Raw genomic sequence first — 10567 nt, 5'->3', positions numbered from 1 at the left:
TGATCAAGATCAGAGGAGAGAGAATCGGAGAGAACTTGGTCGTTTACTGTCTTAGATGTGCTTCCATAGATGGTAGTGTCGTCAGCATAAATGTCTACGAATGATGTAAGGATGTGATTTGGAAGATCATTAATGTAGATCAGGAAAAGAGTTGGGCCCAGGATGGACCCCTGAGGGACTCCAGCATTAATACTGTGAGCTTCTGACTGGACTCAAATCAATTTAAGTTAGATCCATGCCCAAGGAACCTATATCTAAAATTTCAAGTGTTCAGCCACAAAATTTTCGGAGGAGTTTGGTAGAGTTCTCAAAGGTCAAATCGTTGAACTTTGACCCCTTAACAGCCAGATTTCTGGCCGAAAAACCGATTACGAAGATTGACCAAATCCCAGTACCCTGTATATCAAATTTTGAGTCAGTAGACTTAAAATTGACAGAGTTATTGTGTAGGGAAATGTGCACAGACACACACACATACAACGACACATACACAGACACACAGACACGTTAACTTTTATATATAGATATGCTCTGTAATTTGTTATTATTATTATTATTATTATTATTATTATTGTTATTATTATTATTATTGTTATTATTATTATTGTTGTTATTATTATTATTATTATTATTATTATTATCATTATTGTTATTATTATTATTGTTGTTATTATTATTGTTATTATTATTATTATTATTATTGTTATTATTATTGTTATTATTATTATTGTTATTATTATTGTTATTATTATTGTTATGATTATTATTATTATTGTTATTATTATCATTATTATTATTGTTATTGTTATTATTATTATTATTGTTATTATTATTATTATTGTTGTTATTATTATTATTATTGTTATTATTATTATTGTTATTATTATTATGATTGTTATTATTATTATTGTTGTTATTATTATTATTATTATTGTTATTATTATTGTTATTATTATTATTGTTGTTGTTATTATTATTGTTATTATTATTGTTATCATTATTATTATTATTGTTATTAATATTATTATTGTTATTATTATTGTTATTATTATTGTTATTATTATTGTCATTATTATTATTGTTATCATTATTATTGTTATTATTATTATTATCATTATTATTGTTGTTATTATTATTATTATTATTATTGTTAAATGTTATTATTATTGTTATTGTTATTATTGTTTTTATTATTATTGTTATTATTATTATTATTAATATTGTTAATATTATTATTATTGGTATTATTATTATTATTATTGTTATTATTATTATTATTATTGTTATTATTATTGTTATTATTATTATTATTATTATTATTATTATTATTATTATTATTATTATCATTATTGTTGTTGTTATTATTATTGGCTCACGTTGAGCTTTCACACATGTCAATAAACGATCTGAAACCTGTGGTGTTCTCTGGAAGCTGAGTGACAACAAGTCTCCCCAGACGTCCAGACCTCTCTGCCTCCTTCGATAGCATTTGCAAATGAATTTGCATCAGAGTAACAGCCGCTTACCATTGGTTTATCGCTGGTAGTGGCCATTGGTTTATGCTGGAATTTGAGTGGCACTCAGCCTCCCCAAGGTCTCAGTTCTCTTTGCGCTTGTCCAGCCGAGGTCTGGTTGGCGCTCGCTCCTCAGTCTTTCAGTCCTTATTGACCATTCTCGGCCCTTTGGTATCATTTTTTTTTTTGGGGGGGGGGGGATCGGTGATGAAACAATGGGGGGAGCGCATGATGGGTGGGGGGTGTAGAACATGTATATATGCAGTTTCGGTGTTCTTCATTCCCTTTAACGCTTATTCGTTATATTGTCTTGTATTATTCTCCGCATTCAAGGGTTTTCCTTAATATTTCAGTCGTTTTCATTATTGTTAGTCATTGTACTTTTGCAGTTATTCCTTTGATTCCAATTTCTGACATTCTTTTGTTGAAATTTTTCGGAATTGTTCCTAGTGCTCCTACTATTATCGGTACTATTTGGACTTTCCTCATCATCCAGATCCCTTTTAACTCTCTGGCTAGCTCTGTGTATTTGCTTCGTTTCTCCTTTTCTTTCATACTCACCTTGTGATCAGCTGGGACTGCAAAGTCTACGATTTGACAGGATTTTTCTTTCTTGGTAATTATTACGACATCTGGTCTTCTTGCTTGGATAGGTTTGTCCGTCTGTATGTCTATGTCCCATAGGATTTTGTGGTTCTCGTTTTCGAGTGCTGTTGCAGGTTTATGCTTGTACCATTTTTCTGTACGCTCAAAATGCAGTCGTTTACACAATTCCCAGTGTACCACCCTCCCCACTTGGTCATGCCTGTTTTTGTATTCCTTTTGGGCAAGTTTGCTGCATTCACTTATTATATGGTTTATCGTTTCGTCTCTTTGTCCACAGAGTCTGCATTTGCTGTTTTCTTGTGTTTTATCGATCCTTGCTTTGATATGGTTGGTTCTTATCGAGTTATCTTATGCTGCAGTTATTAGAGATTCAGTTTCTTGGTTTATATGTTCTTTTCGCATCCATGTCCAGGTGTTTTCATTATTCTCATCTTTTATCATTCTTATGAATCTTCCGTGGAGTTGTTTCTCTTCCCACTTCTCTTTTCTCATTTTGTCGTTTGTCTCTCTGTTTTCTGTTTTGTTTTTTTCAGTGTCTCTCGCTGTCATAGTTATTCTTTCAGTGTTTTGCATTATGTATTTTTCTAGTTCTTTTGTCGTGTCCTTCATACAGTCTTCTATAGAGATCAGTCCCCTCCCACCGTCTTTCCTTTTCACGTAGAGTCTGTCAATATCGTCCTTTGGGTGTAGTGCATTATGCATGGTCATGAGTTTCCTGGTTTTCTGGTCGAGTAGTCTCAGTTCTTCTTTTGTCCACCGTATAAACGGTCCAGAGTATCTCACTAGTGACACTGCCCATGTATTAATACCTTTTATTAGGTTTCTACTATATAATTTATTTTCCAGGAGTTTCTTGTTCTCCTGGGGTATTCCTTTCCAACTTTCTCTTTCATTCCTATTGCTCTGATGGTGCCCGCTTCCAGAATTCCCAAGTATTTATAGTCGTCTTGTTCTCCTAGTGCCCTCATTTCTGTTTGCTTAGGTAGTTCCATGCCTTCTGTCGTTTCCAGTTTTCCCTTTTTTATAACTAGTTGTGCGTACTTTTCCATTCAAAATTCCATTTGGATATCTTGGCTGAAGATTCTGGTAGTGTTAATTAGTGTCTCTAGCTCCTTTTCGATCCTTGCAAAAAGTTTCAGATCGTCCATGTACATCACAGGTGGTTCATTTTTTCCTCTGTATTGGAGAACTTGTATCCGGCTTGGCACTTTCTCAGAATACTGTTCAAGGGCATCATGGTTATGATGAACAGTAGTGGTGATAGTGAGTCTCCTTGGAAGATGCCTCTTTGTATGTTAATTTCTGTTATGTGTCGTCCATCAGTTGTCAATTCCAATCTCCATGTTTTCATTGCATTTTCTATTACATTGGTGATCCTGCTTGGTATTTTATACATTTTTAGGCATTCTATTATCCATGCCTGGGGGATCCTGTCGTACGCTTTTTTGTAGTCGATCCATGCCATGGCTACAGTCTTTCTCCTCCTTTTTACCTCCTTTAGAATCTTTTGATCTATATATAACAGGTCATGTGTTCCTCTTTTTCCTTTTTGGCATCCTTTCTGCTACTCGGGGATGAGTCCACGGTTATTCAGGGAGTGGTAGATTTGTTCCCTCAGTTGTGCTGTCAGTATCTTCCACACAGTTGATAAGCACGTGATTGGCCTATAGTTGCTAGGGACGGTTCCTTTCTCCATGTCCTGTAGCAGTGTGGTTTTAACTTTTGTCATCCAGTCTGGTACGCTTGCTTTCTGTATACATCTTCTCAGGTTTTGGGCTAGCCTTTCGTGTAAGGTTGTGAATTTTTTGAACCAGTATGTATGTATCCCGTCGTGCCCTGGTGCTCTCCAGTTTGCCATTTTTCCTATGGGTTTCTTTAGGGTTTCCTTGCTGATTTCATTCACTGTTCCTTCTTCTATTTGTTGTAACTCTTCTTTCATGTTTTTCAGCCACTCGGCATTTTTACTATGATCTCGTCGCTCTTCCCATATTTTACTCCAGTAGAGTTTTGTGTCCGTCGGATTTGGTTGTTCTGTTTTTGTTTTTCTTCCGTTCACATTTTGGTAGAATTGGCTTTCATTAGTTTCAAATGTTCTGTTTTGTTTGCATTGTTCAGATTTATTGTCTCAATCTCGCTTCTTTTGCTTTTATTTTTTGGTTCAGTTCTTCATGTTTCTTGTTTAGCCTCTCCCTGTTAGTTACATTTCTAATATTCCGTTTTCTCCACATTGCTTTCTTCCTGTTCATCACTTTGGTTTCTTTTTTATGTTTGTGTATTTGAGTTTCTAGTCTTATTTCCCATCCAGGTTTTGTCGGTCCGCTTGTCCCTGTTTGTTTTTTATATAAGTTTCATACTTACCATTTTGGCGCCTGCGTAAATCAGGTTGTTTAAGTCTGTGATTGTGTTTGTGGGGATATGTGGGAGGAGTTTGTTAACATTCTCTGTTTCAGTTTTTAATTTCTTCTGCTCTTGGTTCCTTAACGATGGGAGCTTTGTTTTTTCTTCGTTCATCAGCTGTATTATTTTGTTTATTTATTGTTATTATTATTGTTGTTGTTATTGTTATTATTATTGTTATTATTATTATTGTTATTATTATTATTGTTGTTATTATTATTGTTATTATTATTGTTATTATTATTGTTGTTGTTATTATTGTTATTATTATTGTTGTTGTTATTATTATTATTTATTGTTATTATTATTATTATTATTATTATTATTGTTTTTATTATTATTGGCTCACGTGGAGCTTTCTCACATGTCAACAAACGATCTGAAACCTGTGGTGTTCTCTGGAAGCTGAGTGACAACAAGTCTCCCCAGACGTCTAGCTCTCTCCACCTCCTTCGATAGCAGTTGCAAATGAATTTGCATCATCGCAACAGCCGCTTGACATTGATTTCTCGCTGGTAGTGGCCATTGGTTTATACTGGAATTTGAGTGGCAATCAGCCTCTCCAAGATCCCAGTTCTCTTTGAGCTTGTCCAGCCGAGGTCTGGTTGGCGCTCGCTCCTCGGTCTTTCAGTCCTTATTGACCCTTCTCGGCCCTTTGGTATCACTTTTTATTGGGGGAAACAGTGATGAAACAATGGGGGGGATGCATTTATACAATCAATGGATATGAAAAGATGGTATAATGTATGGAGTTTTATCTAAAGTTCAATATAGGCACCTTCATTTGCCACCAGCTTTTTAAGTCGATCAGGAATCACATCAACTGATTTCATAAGAAACTCTTGCGGAGTGGTAGTCATAACTTTACGCTTTTGCCGTTCAAGTTTTTCTAAATTTCTTGGTTTGGTTGAGTAGACTTGTTCTTTCAGCCAACTGCAGAGAAAAAAGTTGCAGGGTGTTAAGGCAGGATTTCTGGCCGGCCGTTTGTGTGAACTGTGACAACCCATCCATCTTCCAAGGAATTGCGTATTCAGCCATTCACAAACAACAACAGCAAAGTGTGGAATAGCTCCATCTATTATATAAATCTCAACCGTTTGTTTAAATGTATGTATGTATGTATGTATGTATGTATGTATGTATGTCTGCCTAAACCTTTTGACAGAAGCAACGGATTTTCACGAGATCGGTATCATTTTGAAACTCGACTATTCAGGTGACAAATATAAAAAAATTGGCTAAAAACATTAATTCCTTCACCCTTAAGTGGGCACTTTTCTACAGGAGGGATCGCTTTTGTCGCCGATGTTTTCGAAAGTCATCCCTTTTTTTCGATTGTCTAGCTTTAATTTAAACCTACGTCACTTTCTTTTTCACGTTCTTTTCCTCCTTCGTAGTACGGGGTCAAGCCTGCCTGCCTACCTACTACCACTTTTTTATCTTTTTTTTTTGCTCACAACACACCTCCATACACCCAGGCTAGTCTTGCATAAAAATCAAATCTTCAATAGTAATAATTACACTAATAATTGGCCAAATTTTATAGTGAGGTAATAGGTGCTGAATCTAAAGAACCCATAGTAATATCATAATTATTCTCTCTACTTTTCGTAATTAATAGCTTTTTGTTTTTACTTGGGAGTCACCACTTATCAAGGCCCGAAGGCCACTCGAGGATAAGGGTTAATGAATGTAAGGCGATAGTGTTGTAACCGTTAATGGTGTAAATTGGGTAGAATTTGGATTATTTATGGGAATGGCTCAGCAAGAACTTGTTTACATTGGACTTGAAGGCTAACATGTTGTATTCAACCAGGAAGTAGGATAGATATATTGTGCAGGTTTGTGTAAAAAAAAAAGATACATTAACCAAAAAGGTTACAAGGATAGGATAAAGGGTAAGCGGAGCTTATTATCCGGTGCTGTCTAATATGAGTTGTCGTATGTGTTGCACATTACTTGTACTCCTGCTGATTCTTTTTTTTTTTTTTACATGGAAGTCACCACTTATCAAGGCCCAGAAGCCACTCGGGGATAAGGGGTATTGCATGTACAGTAATCAATGGGATAGTATCGTAGTAATTGTTAGTATTAGAGATTTGATAAAGTGTCTTACTTAAGGGGGCGGTTCATCAGGGATTTGTTTATGCTGGACTTGAAGACATCCAGGTTGTAGTCAGGTGGGAAACAGACAAACGGAACAGAGTTCCACGGTCGTGCACTTCTAAGAAAGAAGCTTTGTTCATGGAATCTACGTTTTGGTTTTGGCACAGATAAAGAGTGGGGGAAATTTTTTTACAGTGGTTTCAGCTAGACAGGTGTTTATCGTGAAAGATTGGCGAGGGGGTACCAGAGATTGGAGCTCTGATGAGCATTTGCCATGAAAGTAACAATAAAACAAAGACAGGCTCACAACGTCTCTTCTGTGGGAGAGAGGTTGCAAGGAAGAGAAAAGGGGATCCCCATTAAGCCACAAAGTCTATTTTGTACTCTGTCAAGGCAGGATAGGCTGTTTTTAGCAACTCTTGCCCAGATGTGGCAGCAGTATTCCATCCTTGGACATACTTGGCTTTTATATAGATAGAGAATTGCATCAGTAGTGAGATATCTTCTGGAGCGGTAGAAGGATCCCACCATCTTTCCAGCGATCTTGGCAACAGACTTGATGTATGTGTTCCATTTCAGATCAGGAGTAAAGGTCAAACCCAGAAGCTTGTCAAAACACGGGGCCTCACCCAGACGAGAGCCATCCATCACAATTGATGCCAGATGGGGATCAGAGCGTTGATGATGCCTAAATCAAAACACGGATTCCATGAACAAAGTGAGATATCTTCTGGAGCGGTAGAAGAATCCTATCATTTTTCCAGCGACTGTGGCGACAGACTTGATGTACGTGTTTCATTTCAGGTCAGGAGTAAAGGTACAGCCCAGAAGTTTATCAAAACATGGAGCCTCCCGTAGACGAGATGGGGAATGGTATTATGATACTGTTCTCCACCGTAAGAGTTCATGATGCAGGTAAGTTTGATCTCACAACATAAATAAAATAAGTGAAGATATTTATGTGTAATAAAAAATTTACATTCAATTTTGACAATAGATATTATTCATCTATTAATCATATTAAAATATTCCCTTTGGAGTATTTTACATGGGTTTAAGCGGCCATGGCCACAGACTGAACTTATTTGAAAATAAAAATATTTCAGATTTACATTAAATTTGATATTCATACACATTAAATATCAATTCTGCAAAATTCCCTGAATTTCTTAAGACTTCATAAACTTAAGTTTTAAATTTAAGATTTTTCTAGAATCCAAATTATGTAATGGATTTCGAGCAAAATCAGAGTAAGGAATCTAGGTATAAGGTTTAGTAGTTTAATAGTGGTTTATATTTTGTTTTTGGGAGAACATAAAAGTGGTGCAAATTGGTTTGTTTGGGAATTTTTTATGCCTGTCTTGTTTTGTAAAACAATTGTTATGTTGTGTACATAGCTGTTTAATTATCTATAATATAAATCTCACCTGTCTGTTTAAATGTATGTATGTATGTATGTATGTATGTTTTATGTCTTGTAGCAGTCTTGCGTTGCCATATCTAACCTGTGTCAACCCATCAAGAATGTGCTGCTAGTGGCGCACATGTCTGCACAATGTGTGCCAAAGAATGCCAGAGTTTGGCAGGGCTTAAACGCCACCTTTGTGCGACCCATCACTGATTTGTTTTTGTGTTTCTGTATATATATATTTTTTTGTGCTATATCAAGTAATAGCAATGTTCGAAAACGAATTTACTGCCATCATTATGTTGTATGTATGCATGCATGTATGTTGTATGTATGTATGTATGTATGTATGTATGTATGTATGTATGTCTGCCTAAACCTTTTGACAGAGGCGACGGATTTCCATGAGATCGGTATCATTTTGAAGCTCGACCTTTCGGATGACAAATATCGAAAAATTGGCTAAAAACATTAATTCCTTCACCCTCAACTCGGCACTTTTTGACAGGAAGGGTTGATTTTTTTGCTTACATTTTTTTGCAAGTCATTCAACCCTTGCATTCACAACGTCGCTTAAAAGGTATTATTTCGGCTGTTCGTGACGTCACAACCACGGTAGGCATATTGGTAAGACAGTTTGTTTTTTCACCTCCTTTTCCTCTGGCGTGTTACGGGTTCCAGCCTGCTTACGACTCCTGGTTATTTTTTTTTTGCTCAACCAACAACCTTACACACACCTCCACTTTCTTTTCTGCCTTCGCGTCATGGGTCCGAGCGTGCCTGCCTACTACAACTTTTTCCCCTTTTTGCTCAACACGCCTCCAAGCACCCGGGAAACGCCAGGCACCTAGCAGGCTAGTATTGTATAAAACATAAATATTATATTTTGTATGTTTCTTTTTTTTTTGTAAACTCACACAATGAACATCCTTTTTCATGCTTTAACTGATATAGAAGATTACTACAATGGAGACATATTTCAACGATGACCAAACTTCTTACATTAATAAACAAGTGAAGCATGCATGGTCCCCGTGAGCGCTACTTCAACATTAATTAAGAAAAGAATATCAAACCACATTTCTTCTTTTAACAACCATAATTCTAATAATAACCAAGGAAATTCTCTAACCATTTTAATTAAAAAACTTTATTCTAACAATACCCCCTTCTCAATCAAATGGACTATCATGAAAAAGTTAAGTCTTATACTCCAGGCTCTAAGTCATGTTGTCTCTGCACAACCAAAGCTATAACTATAATTACTTCCCTTCAAAGTAACAATATAATAAATTCTAAAAACGAACTGATCTCTTTCTGTAAACATAAGTCCAAATTTAATTATGGTAATTTTGGAAATTACATAGTTATTACCTTAACTTTTCAGATAGATATATAATTTTTCTTCAACATTATCGTTTTTTTTCTACATAATACTTTATAATTTAATAATTCTTTATTTTAATTCTTTATTTTTTCTTTGCTTGGCCGGTTTTTTATCTGCAATTTCCAATCAATCCACCCACACATTCATATCCTTTATTTACTTATATTTTAAACTATGCATTTACTTACATACTCACTTGCTTTAACCGGAATTTGCAGATACCGGCAATCCTCTCCCCTTAAAATTTTATTTATTTTTTTAATTTATATTTTATTTTTTATTTATTATTTATTTTTTATTAATTAATTAATTTTTTTTTTTTTTTTTTCATTTAGTGTCTTTTAACAACTCTTGCTGACATTTTCAGTTGATCTCTTTTTGCCCTATATTATTCGCGCCTTTTAACGTTATTTTGTCCGGGCCATTTTGACATTTGCTTTTCTATTTAATATTTAATTCTATCACAATTTAATTTTTTTTTCCTTCACTGATTTTTTTCTTCTTCTTCACTGATTTTTTTCTCTTCACTAATTTCAATGTCAAACGCATATCTTATTTTTCTTTTATTAATATTGTTGGAATTTTTTCCCATTTTCCTTGTACATATTTGTGAATTATTCCATGGATTTCAGCCTTTTGGATTATTTTGGACCATCTTCCAATTACGTGATTTCATTGGATTTTACTTGTGCGAATGGAGATTCAATTAACTTTCTTGGATTTATATTTTTGGATTTTACCGTCATTGGATAATTTACCTTTCGCCAGACTATCCATTCACGTGAAATCACTTTTTTCTTCACTATATTCCCTCTGCTTCACTTTTTGTTATCAAGTAAGATCTTTGACTTACTTGTAGTTTCATCAAATACTTTTGCATGCAAAATCCGATCTCGCATTTTGCTAATTCCTACCTTCTGATGAGAAGGAAAGTATTTCTTCGAAAATCCGTGGATTAAGGACTATCCACCTATTAAGTGTTCCTTTTTCAGATTAAATATGTTTTTAACTTTTTTCAAAGTGTTTTTAACATGTTTTATTAACTATTTGCTCTTATATATATATATATACATACATATATATATATATATATATATATAGCCGCACTGATGAGCTGTGAAACAGCGAAACAGTACTGTATGTGGATGA

The sequence above is a fragment of the Euprymna scolopes genome, chromosome 46, assembly GCF_053919585.1.
Source record: "Euprymna scolopes isolate OS-2025 chromosome 46, ASM5391958v1, whole genome shotgun sequence".
Classification (NCBI taxonomy): Eukaryota; Metazoa; Mollusca; class Cephalopoda; order Sepiida; family Sepiolidae; genus Euprymna; species Euprymna scolopes.
Note: the sequence above shows the minus strand (reverse complement) of the source record.